This window comes from Xenopus tropicalis, chromosome 8, assembly GCF_000004195.4.
Source record: "Xenopus tropicalis strain Nigerian chromosome 8, UCB_Xtro_10.0, whole genome shotgun sequence".
NCBI lineage: Eukaryota > Metazoa > Chordata > Amphibia > Anura > Pipidae > Xenopus > Xenopus tropicalis.
This window is the reverse complement of record NC_030684.2, coordinates 19,638,036-19,652,352: the sequence shown is the minus strand read 5'-3', so window position 1 is coordinate 19,652,352 and position 14,317 is coordinate 19,638,036. Positions and strand designations below refer to the sequence as shown.

The 14,317-nt window shown below is 44.7% G+C and overlaps 1 long non-coding RNA gene across 1 annotated transcript in view; it reads left to right on the top strand.

Annotated features, from left to right (window-relative positions):
- The window catches only part of LOC105946495, a 79,516-nt gene extending 67,739 nt beyond the window's left edge, over positions 1 to 11,777 (top strand). Inside the window, exons 3-4 of the long non-coding RNA XR_004219690.1 lie at positions 2,297 to 2,507; positions 11,429 to 11,777. This is a non-coding gene — a long non-coding RNA (uncharacterized LOC105946495). The remainder of the gene's footprint in view (positions 1 to 2,296; positions 2,508 to 11,428) is intronic.
- Positions 11,778 to 14,317: the final 2,540 nt, after the last annotated feature.

Sequence of the window (14,317 nt, the reverse complement as noted above, 5' to 3'; positions counted from 1 at the left end):
ATCCCACCATTAGTGTGTAGCCCATATATTTATATTAGGGCCCACCAATTTCTGCCCGGATGCTGGCACAGGTACACGGGGCAGAAATTGGGGGCTAAATAAATATATGGCTACACACTAATGCTGGATGCTGGCACAGGTACACGGGATAGAAAGTGGGGGTTAATAAATATATGGCTACACACTAATGCTGGATGCTGGCACAGGTACACGGGGCAGAAAGTGGGGGCTAAATAAATATATGGCTACACACTAATGCTGGATGCTGGCATAGGTACACGGGGCAGAAAGTGGGGGTAAATAAATATATGGCTACACACTAATGCTGGATGCTGGCAAAGGTACACAGGATAGAATGTGGGGGCTAAATAAATATATGGCTACACACTAATGCTGGATGCTGGCACAGGTACACGGGGCAGAAAGTGGGGGTAAATAAATATATGGCTACACACTAATGCTGGATGCTGGCACAGGTACACGGGGCAGAAAGTGGGGGCTAAATAAATATATGGCTACACACTAATGCTGGATGCTGGCACAGGTACACGGGGCAGAAAGTGGGGTAAATAAATATATGGCTACACTCTAATGCTGGATGCTGGCACAGGTACACGGGGCAGAAAGTGGGGGTAAATAAATATATGGCTACACACTAATGCTGGATGCTGGCACAGGTACACGGGGCAGAAAGTGGGGGTAAATAAATATATGGCTACACACTAATGCTGGATGCTGGCACAGGTACACGGGGCAGAAAGTGGGGGCTAAATAAATATATGGCTACACACTAATGCTGGATGCTGGCACAGGTACACGGGCAGAAAGTGGGGCTAAATAAATATATGGCTACACACTAATGCTGGATGCTGGCACAGGTACACGGGGCAGAAAGTGGGGGCTAAATAAATATATGGCTACACACTAATGCTGGATGCTGGCACAGGTACACGGGGCAGAAAGTGGGGGCTAAATAAATATATGGCTACACACTAATGCTGGATGCTGGCACAGGTACACGGGGCAGAAAGTGGGGGCTAAATAAATATATGGCTACACACTAATGCTGGATGCTGGCACAGGTACACGGGGCAGAAAGTGGGGGCTAAATAAATATATGGTACACACAATGCGGATGCTGGCCACAGGTACAGGGGATAGAAAGTGGGGCTAAATAAATATATGGCTACACACTATTGTGGATGCTGGCACAGGTACACGGGGCAGAAAGTGGGGCTAAATAAATATATGGCTACACACTAATGCTGGATGCTGGCACAGGTACACGGCGGCAGAAAGTGGGGGCCTAAATAATTATATGGCTACACACTAATGCTTGTTTCTGGCACAGGTACACGGGACAGAAAGTGGGGGCTAAATAAATATATGGCTACCCACTAATGCTGGATGCCGGCACAGGTACACGGGGCAGAAAGTGGGGGCTAAATAAATATATGGCTACACATTGATGCTGGCACAGGTACACGGGGCAGAAAGTGGGGCTAAATAAATATATGGCTACACACTAATGCTGGTACAGGTACACGGGGTAGAAAGTGGGGGCTAAATAAATATATGGCTGTATGTGCGAACCCGCAACCTGGAAGAGCCAAATTCAAGGGGCTAAAGAGCCGCTTGTGGCTCAAGACCCACAGTTTTGCCAACCATTGCCCTAGTTATAAAGTCCTTTTTATATTAGGGTCAGTTTTATCAAGGGCCATTTAGCCATCCAGTATATTTTGGGGGTGTGGGAGGAAAGCAGAGTGCCCTGCGGAAACACACAGAGACAGGTCTGGATTGGGATTCAAAATAGAAACAGCCCCACAGGCCTAATAAATAGTGACAGTCTATGGCATCTTACAGAAGCCCCTCTGGCATTTGCCAGAACCCACAGATTGCCAGTTTAGGAATGAAGAGAGATTATATAACTTCTTGCAGCTATTGCCCATGTTAAAATCAAACCCCCAGCACTACAAGGCAATATACTAACCGTTGAGCCACTAGTGATCAATATGGTATTGTAGTGGTTTTGTGCATCCTTAGTTTTGTCACTGCACCCCATCTCCTGGAAACTGCAGAGGTCAAAGCAAGTGGCTGCATTTACATGAATATATATTATATACACACACATTTACGTAATGCGTACTTTTCTGAATGCTTGGGGTGGGAAGGCATTAGGAGCTTTGACCTTGAAGTATCCTTGTCTTGCTTGCCACAAAGTCGCAAGACACATTTATTATTTTCCAAAATCCATAGCTGGTTATTATAATGAATCTATATATTTTTGTCTTTGCAGTCCACATTCTTGCAACTCAGGCTGTCTCCTGGTCTTCGAAAGGTCCTTTTTGGCACGGCTCTTGGTTCGGTCGCCCTAGCCCTGGCTGCACACCAGCTAAAACGGCACAAGCACAAGAAGAAGCAGATTACAGCAGGCAATGGAGGCCTAAAGCTCGGCGGGGTGCCTGGCTCTGTTTTGCCCGTTAGGCATTCTTCCTCAGCTAAAAAAGGTGAGCGATATTGCTGTGTTTGCTGCCTGGGCAAGTATAGATTCCTGACAAATCATATGACGCACGGAAATCTGTAGAGATTTGGGAAAAAAATCCAGCACCAGGATTATCTGATTGGTGGGGGAGGTATTGATCATGTAAGCCATTTAGGCAAAGGATTATTTCCAAGAAAGAGACATCTGGGAGCAGTTTAATGGGCATACAACGATGCTAATTACAGCTCAGATTGTATATCCCTTAGGTAATATTAGGAAGGCTCAGTGCTTCTCAGATTGTGAGACTTCTTGCTAAATTGGTACGGCTCTACTCTTTCTGTTGCCCACATACATCTAGTAAATGTTTAGAATAGAATGTCAGTAAGAACACAAAAAGGTTAAAATGCTAGATGATACCCATGTGTTGGGCACCTTCCATCAGGGCAGTATTTTCTAGGGATGCACCGAATCTAGGATTCAGTATTCAACCAAGATTCTGCCTTTTTCAGCAGGATTTAGATTCAGCCGAATCCACGTTCCTGGCCGGACCAAATGCGAATCCGAAAAATCTTGTGACTTTTTTACATGTAAACACGGAAGCTGAATTTTTTTTTAGATTTAACCCTTCCAAACCCTAATTAGCATATGCTAATTAGGATTGGGTTCGGTATTGGGCCGAATCCTTTACGAAGGGAGAATCCTTGGGAGAAGGGGCTCAGGTTCCTACAGACTACTTGCTGCAAAATGTAGAGCAGAGGGGGAGATCCAACTGACACATGCAATAGTCTGTGTACCCCGATCACCGATGGGGCAGTTGAAAAATAGTGTTTTTTCTGGAGCAGGTCCAGGGGGGGCCATTTTACAAAACTTTACCCAAAGTGGCTTTTTTGTTTTTAAACTTTGTTTTTATTAGTTGTTTTACAACAAAGTAGGATGCATACAAAATATGTGGAACAACGGGGGTTAAAGAAAGTAGAATAGGGGTTGGATATCTGGGTGGTCTTTTTTCTTTTCTCTTTTTTTCCTTTTATTTAGGTAGCGTCTGGGATTTTCCCTTGGCATTGTCCGTTTTTAGATATGGTTAGTTGGTCGATTGTTTTGGTTTTCGGTCCAGGGTGTCCATATTTTTTCATATATGTCCATTTTGTGGTGGATGAGTGCGGTCAATTTTTCCATTGTAGATGTCCACCAGATTTTAGCATATATACCAGCTGTGTGCCCTGTGGGATTTATACATGATGTTGGCACTGCATATATACCGTCTGTGTGCCCTGTGGGCATTATACATGATGTTGGCACTGCATATATACCGCCTGTGTGCCCTGTGGGCATTATATATGATGTTGGCACTGCATATATACCGCCTGTGTGCCCTGTGGGCATTATATATGATGTTGGCACTGCATATATACTAGTTGTGTGCCCTGTGGGCATTATACATGATGTTGGCACTACATATATACTGGCTGTGTGCCCTGTGTGGCATTATAACATGATGTTGGCACTGCATATATACCGCCTGTGTGCCCTGTGGGCATTATATATGATGTTGGCACTGCATATATACTGGTTGTGTGCCCTGTGGGCATTATACATGATGTTGGCACTACATATATACTGGCTGTGTGCCCTGTGGGCATTATATATGATGTTGGCACTGCATATATACCGCCTGTGTGCCCTGTGGGCATTATATATGATGTTTGGCACTGCATATATACCGCCTGTGTGCCCTGTGGGCATTATATTATGATGTTGGCACTGCATATATACTGCCTGTGTGCCCTGTGGGCATTATATATGATGTTGGCACTGCATATATACTAGTTGTGTGCCCTGTGGGCATTATACATGATGTTGGCACTACATATATACTGGCTGTGTGCCCTGTGTGCATTATACATGATGTTGGCACTGCATATATACGCCTGTGTGCCCTGTGGGCATTATATATGATGTTGGCACTGCATATATACTGGTTGTGTGCCCTGTGGGCATTATACATGATGTTGGCACTACATATATACTGGCTGTGTGCCCTGTGGGCATTATACATGATGTTGGCTCTTCATATATACTGGCTGTGTTCCCTGTGGGCATTATATTTGATGTTGGCACTGCATATATACTGGCTGTGTGCCCTTTGGGCATTATATATGATGTTGGCACTGCATATATACTGGTTGTGTGCCCTGTGGGCATTATACATGATGTTGGCACTACATATATACTGGCTGTGTGCCCTGTGTGCATTATACATGATGTTGGCACTGCATATTTACACTGGCTGTGTTCCCTGTGGGCATTATACATAATGTTGGCGCAGCATATATACAGGTTGTGTGCCCTGTGGGCATTATACATGATGTTGGCACTGCATATATACTGGCTGTGTGCCCTGTGGGCATTATACATGATGTTGGTGCTGCATATATACTGGCTGTGTGCCCTGTGGGCATTATACATAATGTTGGTGCTTAATATATACTGGCTGTGTGCCCTGTGGGCATTATACATGATGTTGGTGCTGCATATATACTGGCTGTGTGCCCTGTGGGCATTATACATAATGTTGGTGCTTAATATATACTGGCTGTGTTCCCTGTGGGCATTATACATGATGTTGGTTCTGCATGTTTACTGGCTGTGTTCCCTTTGGGCATTATACATGATGTTGGCACTGCATATATACTGGCTGTGTGCCCTGTGGGCATTATACATGGTGTTAGCACTGCATATTTACACTGGCTGTGTTCCCTGTGGGCATTATACATAATGTTGGTGCTGCATATATACAGGCTGTGTGCCCTGTGGGCATTATACTTGATGTTGGCAATGCATATATACAGGCTGTGTGCCCTGTGGGCATTATACATGATGTTGGCACTGCATATATACAGGCTGTGTGCCCTGTGGGCATTATACATGACGTTGGCACTGCATATATACTGGCTGTGTGCCCTGTGGGCATTATACATGATGTTGGTGCTGCATATATACTGGCTGTATGCCCTGTGGGCATTATACATGATGTTGGCACTGCATATATACTGGCTGTGTGCCCTGTGGGCATTATACATGGTGTTAGCACTGCATATTTACACTGGCTGTGTTCCCTGTGGGCATTATAGATAATGTTGGCGCTGCATATATACAGGCTGTGTGCCCTGTGGGCATTATACATGATGTTGGCACTGCATATATACCGGCTGTGTGCCCTGTGGGCATTATACATGATGTTGGCACTGCATATATACTGGCTGTGTTCCCTGTGGGCATTATACATTATGTTGGCACTGCATATATACTGGCTGTGTGCCCTGTGGGCATTATACATGATGTTGGCGCTGCATATATACTGGCTGTTTGCCCTGTGGGCATTATACATGATGTTGGCACTGCATATATACTGGCTGTGTTCCCTGTGGGCATTATACATGATGTTGGCACTGCATATATACTGGCTGTGTGCCCTGTGGGCATTATACATGATGTTGGCACTGCATATATACTGGCTGTGTTCCCTGTGGGCATTATACATGATGTTGGCACTGCATATATACTGGCTGTGTGCCCTGTGGGCATTATACATGATGTTGGCACTGCATATATGCTGGCTGTGTGCCCTGTGGGTATTATACATGATGTTGGTGCTGCATATATACTGGCTGTTCATCCTGTGGGCATTATACATGATGTTTGTGCTATATACTGGCTGTGTTCCCTGTGGGCATTATACATGGTGTTGGCGCTGCATATATACTGTCTGTGTGCCCTGTGGGCATTATACATTATGTTGGCACTGCATATATACTGGCTGTGTGCCCTGTGGGCATTATACATGATGTTGGCACTGCATATATACTGGCTGTGTGCCCTGTGGGCATTATACATGATGTTTGCTCTGCATATATACAGGCTGTGTGCCTTGTGAGCATTATACATGGTGTTGGCACTGCATATATACTGTCTGTGTTCCCTGTGGGCATTATAAATGATGTTGGCACTGCATATATACTGGCTGTGTGCCCTGTGGGCATTATATATGATGTTGGCACTGCATATATACTGGCTGTGTGACCTGTGGGCATTATACATGATGTTGGCGCTTTATATATAATTTCTATGCGACCTGTGGGTATTATACATGATATTGGCACTGCATATATATACTGACTATGCGCCCTGTGGGCATTACATATAAGGCTGGCATTGCATTTATACTGTTTAAGTTTTCTGTTCTGTGAGGTTTAAATATTACGTTGACACGGTATTTCCAATTTTATAGCTTTGTGGGCATAATTCATCATGTCGGAGCAGCATATTATATTCGCAATTGTTCTGTGGGTATGAAATATGATGCTGGCATTTTTTCCTGTTAGTTTCCCTTGTGTGTGTGGGTGGTTACATAGGGGCTTTGTGTATATGGGGGAAATGGGTTGTTTTACAGGCTTCATATCCTCACACCCCCAACAAGCGCTAGTGTTGACATCAGTTTAATTTTTACTTTGACAGCCCTGTTTTCAGAAGCGCTATCCAGGTAAACATTGCCTGTTTGGATTTCCAAATGCCCCCTGATAGCACAGACCTGCCCCAAAATATCACAGGCCACACCCTGATGTCACTGGCCCACCCCCTTGAAATGTCTAGTTTGCTGTCGGAGAGGGGATACTGGGGTACATAAACATTCTAGTTTGCTGTCGGAGAGGGGACACTTTGGTACATAAACATTCTAGTTTGCTGTTGGAGAGGGGACACTGGGGTACATAAACATTCTAGTTTGCTGTCGGAGAGGGGACACTGGATTACATAAACATTCTAGTTTGCTGTCGGAGAGGGGACACTGGGGTACATAAACATTCTAGTTTGTCCTCGGAGAGGGGACACAGGTACATAAACATTCTAGTTTGCTTTTGGAGAGGGGACACTGGGGTACATAAACATTCTAGTTCGCCGTCGGAGAAGGGACACGGGTACATAAACATTCTAGTTTGCTGTCGGAGAGGGGACACTGGGGTACATAAACATTCTAGTTTGCTGTTGGAGAGGGGACACTGGGGTACATAAACATTCTAGTTTGCTGTCGGAGAGGGGACACTGGGTACATAAACATTCTAGTTTGCTGTCGGAGAGGGGACACTGGGGTACATAAACATTCTAGTTTGCTGTCGGAGAGGGGACACTGGGGTACATAAACATTCTAGTTTGCTGTCAGAGAGGGGACACTGGGGTACATAAACATTCTAGTTTGCTGTCGGAGAGGGGACACTGGGGTACATAAACATTCTAGTTTGCTGTCGGAGAGGGGACACCTGGGTACAAACATTCTTAGTTTGCTGTCGGAGTGGGGACACTGGGTAACATAAACATTCTAGTTTGCTGTCGGAGAGGGGACACTGGGGTACATTAATATTCTAGTTTGCTGTCGGAGAGGGAACACTGGGGTACATAAACATTCTAGTTTGCTGTCGGAGAGGGGACACTGGGGAACATAAACGTTCTAGTTTGCTTTCGGAGGGGGTTCAGCTGCTCTGATTACTTACCATGGCTTTGTTATAATTTGACCGGGGAAACAATTTCTTTTAAGGATCGGATTGGTTTATTGGCCTAGACCCGACCCTTCCTGGTGCTCCCCCTGTCCGACCGTTCCTCCCCGACGCATTAAACTTACGCAAGCTCAGGGGAGGACGTCTGGTGGGGGACCCTGTGGGGGGGATTAGGGGACACGCACCTGCAGGGCCCCTTGGGTTGGATCCCCGGTCTGCCCTGCCCCCCCAGTCCGCTAAAGTGATCTCAGGGGCAGTATTTATGCACTTACTTACTTTTGGGGTCTCTAAATGCCAGATACATTGTTGATCCTATACAATTGGCATCAAACTGTTCAGTGGACCCTTGGCTTTCATATTTAGGGTGTGTTTTCTTGGTACCTAATGTTATGTGGGAGATATGATGCTTGAAAGTGGAAGCTTTGAGACAATGTTTTAGAATTTTTTTTTTGGAAACTGCTAAACTTAGAAAAGCATTGCTGTTTGGTACTTAGGAGTAGAAACACATGGTTACCCATTTAGATTCGGCAGAATGTGTACCATTCAAAAATATATGGTTTCCTGGGTTATTGGCACGTTTGGGAGACATGAGGCTTTACAAATCAGTTTGTATTTTGAGCTCTAAATCTTGTTCTAAAATTTCTACGATCTGCTTTATGGTGTGTCTGAACCCACATCTGACACATGGAGCGGATTTCGGCAGGACGCGCCATGAAGCAGATAGAAGTGGACGGGCGGTTTCTCAGCCTGCGCTTATACACAAGCCAGGAAAGCGCCTTGTGTGGCAGGAACCCTAAACACCATTATGGGGACCTGAGGCTTTTGCCCTGTTTGAGGGAGATAAACGGGGGGACGGGGCAAATGCCCAAATGGAGAGCAGTAATGACAGCAGTAAGTGCTGATTCTGTGCCTCTGTCTCCTGATAACATTGCAGCTCTCTCTCTCTGCCAGGCACCAGCCCCCCCCCTACTTTTTACTTTGTATCTTTTCTGAGCCCCACCCTGGTCACATGATGCTGTGTGTGTGAGACATTATCCTACAAAATGGTGCTGCTTCCAGGAGGGTGAGATGCTAATTCTGCTTCTTTCTGTGTGTGAGTGTGAGTGAGCATGATTGTGCAGTGAGTGGGGAGGGCATGGCTACCTGCTCTGTGGCTGCTGCACTGAGGGAACCCACCAAATCACAGTTCCCTTTGGGGGAAAGAGTGGGCCGTTGGGCAGCAGGGACCTTCCTGTTCCTTCAGCCTTTGCCCCCCCTGCAGTTCTCTGCATCATGGCGGCCCTCCTCTGGTTTCAGCAGCCCTCCTGCCTCTCCAGCCTGTATACAAGTTAGTGACACACACGTATACATATATTTCTGGGGGGTCGAGGGGGTCGCACACTTACAGCACTTGTACATACTCACACACACTGTGCAATTTGCCACATGTACACACTTTTACTATTGTTTAGCTTTTATTTATTTGTCTTTTTATTTATCTGTTGTGTGGTTATTTTGTTTTTAAAAATTGACCTAATACTAATGCAGTATCTTTTGTATTTCATGTCAATTGGATTTTTAGCGTTATTCAGTTTTTAGCCATTTTATTGCATTTTCAGCTCTGCATATTTGTTGCCTGTAAAACCGAATTGGGGAAACAAGTGAAACTTGGGTTCTGGCTGCTGCTCTCCTTGGGTTGGTTTTATTGCATTCTACCATGTTGTTTACCCCTTTGTATTTCCCTGAATATGTACAGGTACTTTCCCAACATATGTGGCTTTCTGGGGTAAACAGATTTGTGTCTCTTTATCCACATAAATGAGTGTATTTTGCTGTAGTTGTGTTGTGTTAACTAAACCCGCGCCAATATTTAGATAATTCCTCAATAAAAAAGTGTAAATGATGTGTCAGTGATAAACTTATATAATGTCTTCAGCAATGGACAGTCTGTGGGCTACATTGGACGTGCGTTCACAGAGAATTTGAAAATCCTGACGCTGAAACGATGAGTCCACTTTAACAGTTTCAAGTTGGGCGGCCATTGATGGGTAAATCCATTTAATCACTAAGAGAATCTCCGAGTTCAGGATCAGGTATTGTTTTAGTCGTGATGCTTTGCACTGAGTCCAGGGAGGGTGAATAGTCTTCTTGGTCTGCGGCCTGGTCAGCGCTTTGGGAAATGTTTGGGTTCCTGTTAGTATGGTTTTCATTTCTATTTACTATGTTTTATTTGCCATCTTGGCCACACCCCCGCTGGCATTTATATTTACTATGTTTTATTTTCCATCTTGGCCACATTCCTGCTGGCATTTATATTTACTATGTTTTATTTGCCATCTTGGCCACACCCCCGCTGGCATTTATATTGACTGTTTTATTTGCCATCTTGGCCACAACCCCACTGGCATTCATATTTAGGATGTTTTTATCTTGGTACCAAATGACCTGTAGGAGATAGGATCCTGTAAACTGGAAGCTTTGAGGTGTTTTTTAACTAATTTCATATTTATAAAAACCAATAACTGTAGAAAAGCTTTACAGTCTGTTTGTTTGGAGTAGAAAGACATATTTGCCCATTTCGGATTTTCCAAAATAGTTTTTTTTTCCAAAAATATATGGTTTCCTGGGGTAATCCTACTGTGAGTAGAGTCTGGCCTTGCTGTGTAAAGTATTTCAGGCACGATCTGTTAGTGTACTGCTGGGTGTTTTTGACACATACCCAGGGCCGGAACCAGGGGTAGGCAGAAGTGGTACCTGCCTAGGGCGCAACTATGTGTGTGTGTGTGGGGGGGGTGCTAAGCAGGTACCTCTGCCTACCCCCTTCTTGCTGCTGCGCTTCCCACCCCATGACATCAATACGTGTGCACTCACTCTCAAAAATGTGTTAATAGCCCAGTACTTAGGCCCATTCCAAGAGTAATTATGTCATCTAATTACATAAAGTCCCCCACCCCCCCCTCAGTGCCGCTGAAGACAGGAATGAAGAATGTATTCATGGGGAGTAAGCTGGTCTCTGTGCTCCCCCAACTTTTTTTGCACTGCATTCAGTTAACATTATCTTCTAGTATGTTATAGAATGGCCTATTATAAGCAACTTTCCAATTGGTCTTAATTATTCATTTTTTTATATTCTATTTGTCTTTTTCTTCTTCCAACTCTTTGCAGCTTTCAAATGGGGGTCACGTACCCCAGCGTCCAACAACTGGTTGCTCTGTGAAGCTGAAGTTTTTTCTATTCGGGTCCTCTCCTATTCATATTCCAGCCTCTCATTCAAACTGGTCACTGGTTGCTAAGGTCATTTAGTTCTAGTAACTTGCCCAAGTCTTCAAACCCCTGCCCTATTCTCTTCATTACTGACCCACAAGTCCTACATTGAAGTTGTTTTCTGAAATTTTATTTCTTTATTTGTTTATCATGGAAGCAAAAGAAAACGAGAGAAACCACCGAGACCAACAATGACTTGGAAGGAGCTACAGAGCCCAGTATTTGGCAACTGAGTAAAAGTGCATCAGGCAGCCGTATCAAGCTCTGTGTATGGCACTGAGGGGCGCTTGCGTCATCTGAATAAACAACTGCCTGCAGCAAATGTGCCGAAATCAGAATGGGGCAAAATCTTTCCCGAGCAGTGAGCCTAGCTGGTACGTATTTACATCAACCGCTTCTCTTACTGCGGCGGCTCTATACAATAGAGTGTTGGCACTGAATGCACAGAGATGGGTGGGTATTGAGACGGCCAATTCATTACAATAGATTTTATTCTCAGTGAAACAATTTAGGCCGAAGGTACACGGAGCGTTTGCTCTTAGTCTGCGTTTTTTCTGCAGGGTGAGAATCCCTTCCGTATTTCTGCACCTCAGTAAAACTGCATCTGCCCAAAAACTCCTGCTTTGGTGTTTTCAGGCCGATCCCTGCTCGGGGAAGGAGGATTCTGTACTTCTCAATGCAGTTTTACAGAGGTGCGTAAGGGTGTGGATCCGCTTTCTTAGCCTGCAAAAAAAACAGAGCAGTTGAGCAAACCTTCCGTGTTCCCTCATCCTTGAACTGCATTTCTGCCCGCTGATCTCACTGGGCGAGCAAAAAATGTGCTGTTTTTTTAATTTCCTTTTTTTATCCTTGTTACCTAATGACATATGGGAGACAGGGTGCTGTAAAATGTAAGTTTTGAGTTGTAAGACATAACTACCCATAAGTGCCCATTTTGGACGGATTTCTAAGGTAAATGTATATTTTGTCACTTTGCGCTACATAAAATACAGTAAATGTATTGATTTTGCAGTAGCTGTAGTGCCCTGCGGGACAACTTGTATGCACTATTGTGATGCTATAGGCCAGATACTTTGGCAATCCTATGCATATGGGCGTTAGCGGCCCTTTCTGCTTCCATTTCTTGCTGGTATTATTTTTTCCATCTCCCCCTATGTTAGTGCCTAACACCTCTCCTCTTGCCTTTGGCCTCTTAAGCTCTCACCTTTCATTTTTGCAGGCCCATTTTTACCAGCCCTGTGTAGCTTGTGCCCAACTCGCAGCTATTCAGGAGAGCCCAGTACACACCACCAAAATCCCCAAACTGAAACCAGGAGTGAGCGATTGTAAATACGCAGGGACATCAGCACAGCGTTACCCAATGAGATGTATCCCCCTGCCCAACGGCTGCACAACTCTGCTGATATAAAAGCTTTTTGTACCTTCCGATTTAGTTGGTGCTGCAATTCATACAGTTCTGCCTACGCCACGCAACTCCTGCACAATATCACAACGCGCTACGCAGACAAAGCTGTACATGGCCGTGCTGGGGCAGTGCTATTGGACATTGTGCAGGAGGTGTGTGGCCGAGGCGCTACTGTATGAATAGCAGCACAATCTAAATCTGAAGGTAGAAAAAGTTTTGATGTTACCAGAATTACAGGCGCAGCCATAGGACAGGGGGATAATATTAAATGTGTAATGCTGTGATGTTATGCCCACATGGATTTAAATTCGCTCCCTCATGGTTTCCGCTCCTGTGCCGAGGCCCCCAGACCCTGCTCCCATGTTGTTTTGCTCTAAAACTTGATGAGAACAGAAGATTTTATGACCCACTAAAAGTTAACTTTTAGGTGGACCAACTTTTGTTCTGCTTCGAAGGTGAACTTACCCTTTACATTACATTGTGCTGTATTATTACTTAGCCACACCAACTGGTTCAGGTGCCGAGGGTCCGGCTGTCCTGTGGCTGCGCCGATCCCTGCAGAGAAATGTTCTGCCCTTTAGTTCTGCCGCCAGATTCAACAGAAAGTTATACGCACCTGAGGGTCTTCCCTTAGCGCTTTTCCTGCCAGGCACGTATTCTGACCACTAACGACGCTGGGAAATAATTCATTTTGTTATTTCATTGATTTGCCCAATTGTCTTTCATTTTTGTGATTTTATTGCAGTTTTACACTTGCACTGTTGTTCGTTGCATTTCTTTTTGGTATTTGGTATTGGCACGTTCAGGAGACATGGGACTTTCCAAATCAGTTGTATTTTGGTGCATATGGATTTCTCGTCTGCCAACCCAGCTTTTACACACAGAGCCCCCTGTCAGCGTATTATGTGCTGTAACCCCCCTAACTATACACAGATCCCCCCAGAAAACCATATATTTTTGGAAAGTACACATTCTGATGAATTGAAAATAGGTAAAGTTATTTTTCTTCACCAAAGTTACACACGGCAAAGCTATGCTAAAAACAGATCAGGAACACTAATACAGGGATAAAAAATGCAACAGAACAACAAAAATTGTGCAAATCAGTGAAACAACAAAATAAGTCACATGACAGCGTAATTAGTATGAGTCAGAATATCTGAATATCTAAATTGTGTGCTGTATGTATGTGTGTGTAAGTGTGTGTAAGTGTGTGTAAAAAAAATCACCCTTACCTGTCCTGAAGCATGCCTGGTCCGCGGTGCTACAGTCCTGGTCCTCCATGTGCAGGAAGTCAGTGGGCCGGCGCTGGGAAGAAGGAAGCGGCATCAAGCAGCAGACGTGATGCGATAGTGCGACAATCACGTCGCAGGGCCGACATGACAGCCCGCCTGGCTCGTTGCCCAGGGGGCTGTCATCGCTAGAAACCCTCTGCAGCGCCTCTCCAGAGAGAACTTTATCTGCCAAACAACATACGGCGCACGTCATTGGCAGTAAAAGGATTAAATGTTTTTTGAGTGAGAAAAAATAACTTGCACAACAAATGAAAAGAGTTGTGTGCAACAAAAATCGTTGTGTTGTACGAAAAAAAGTTGCCTGCGTAAAAATACATCACGTCTGCATGTCAAGAATTACCGGTTT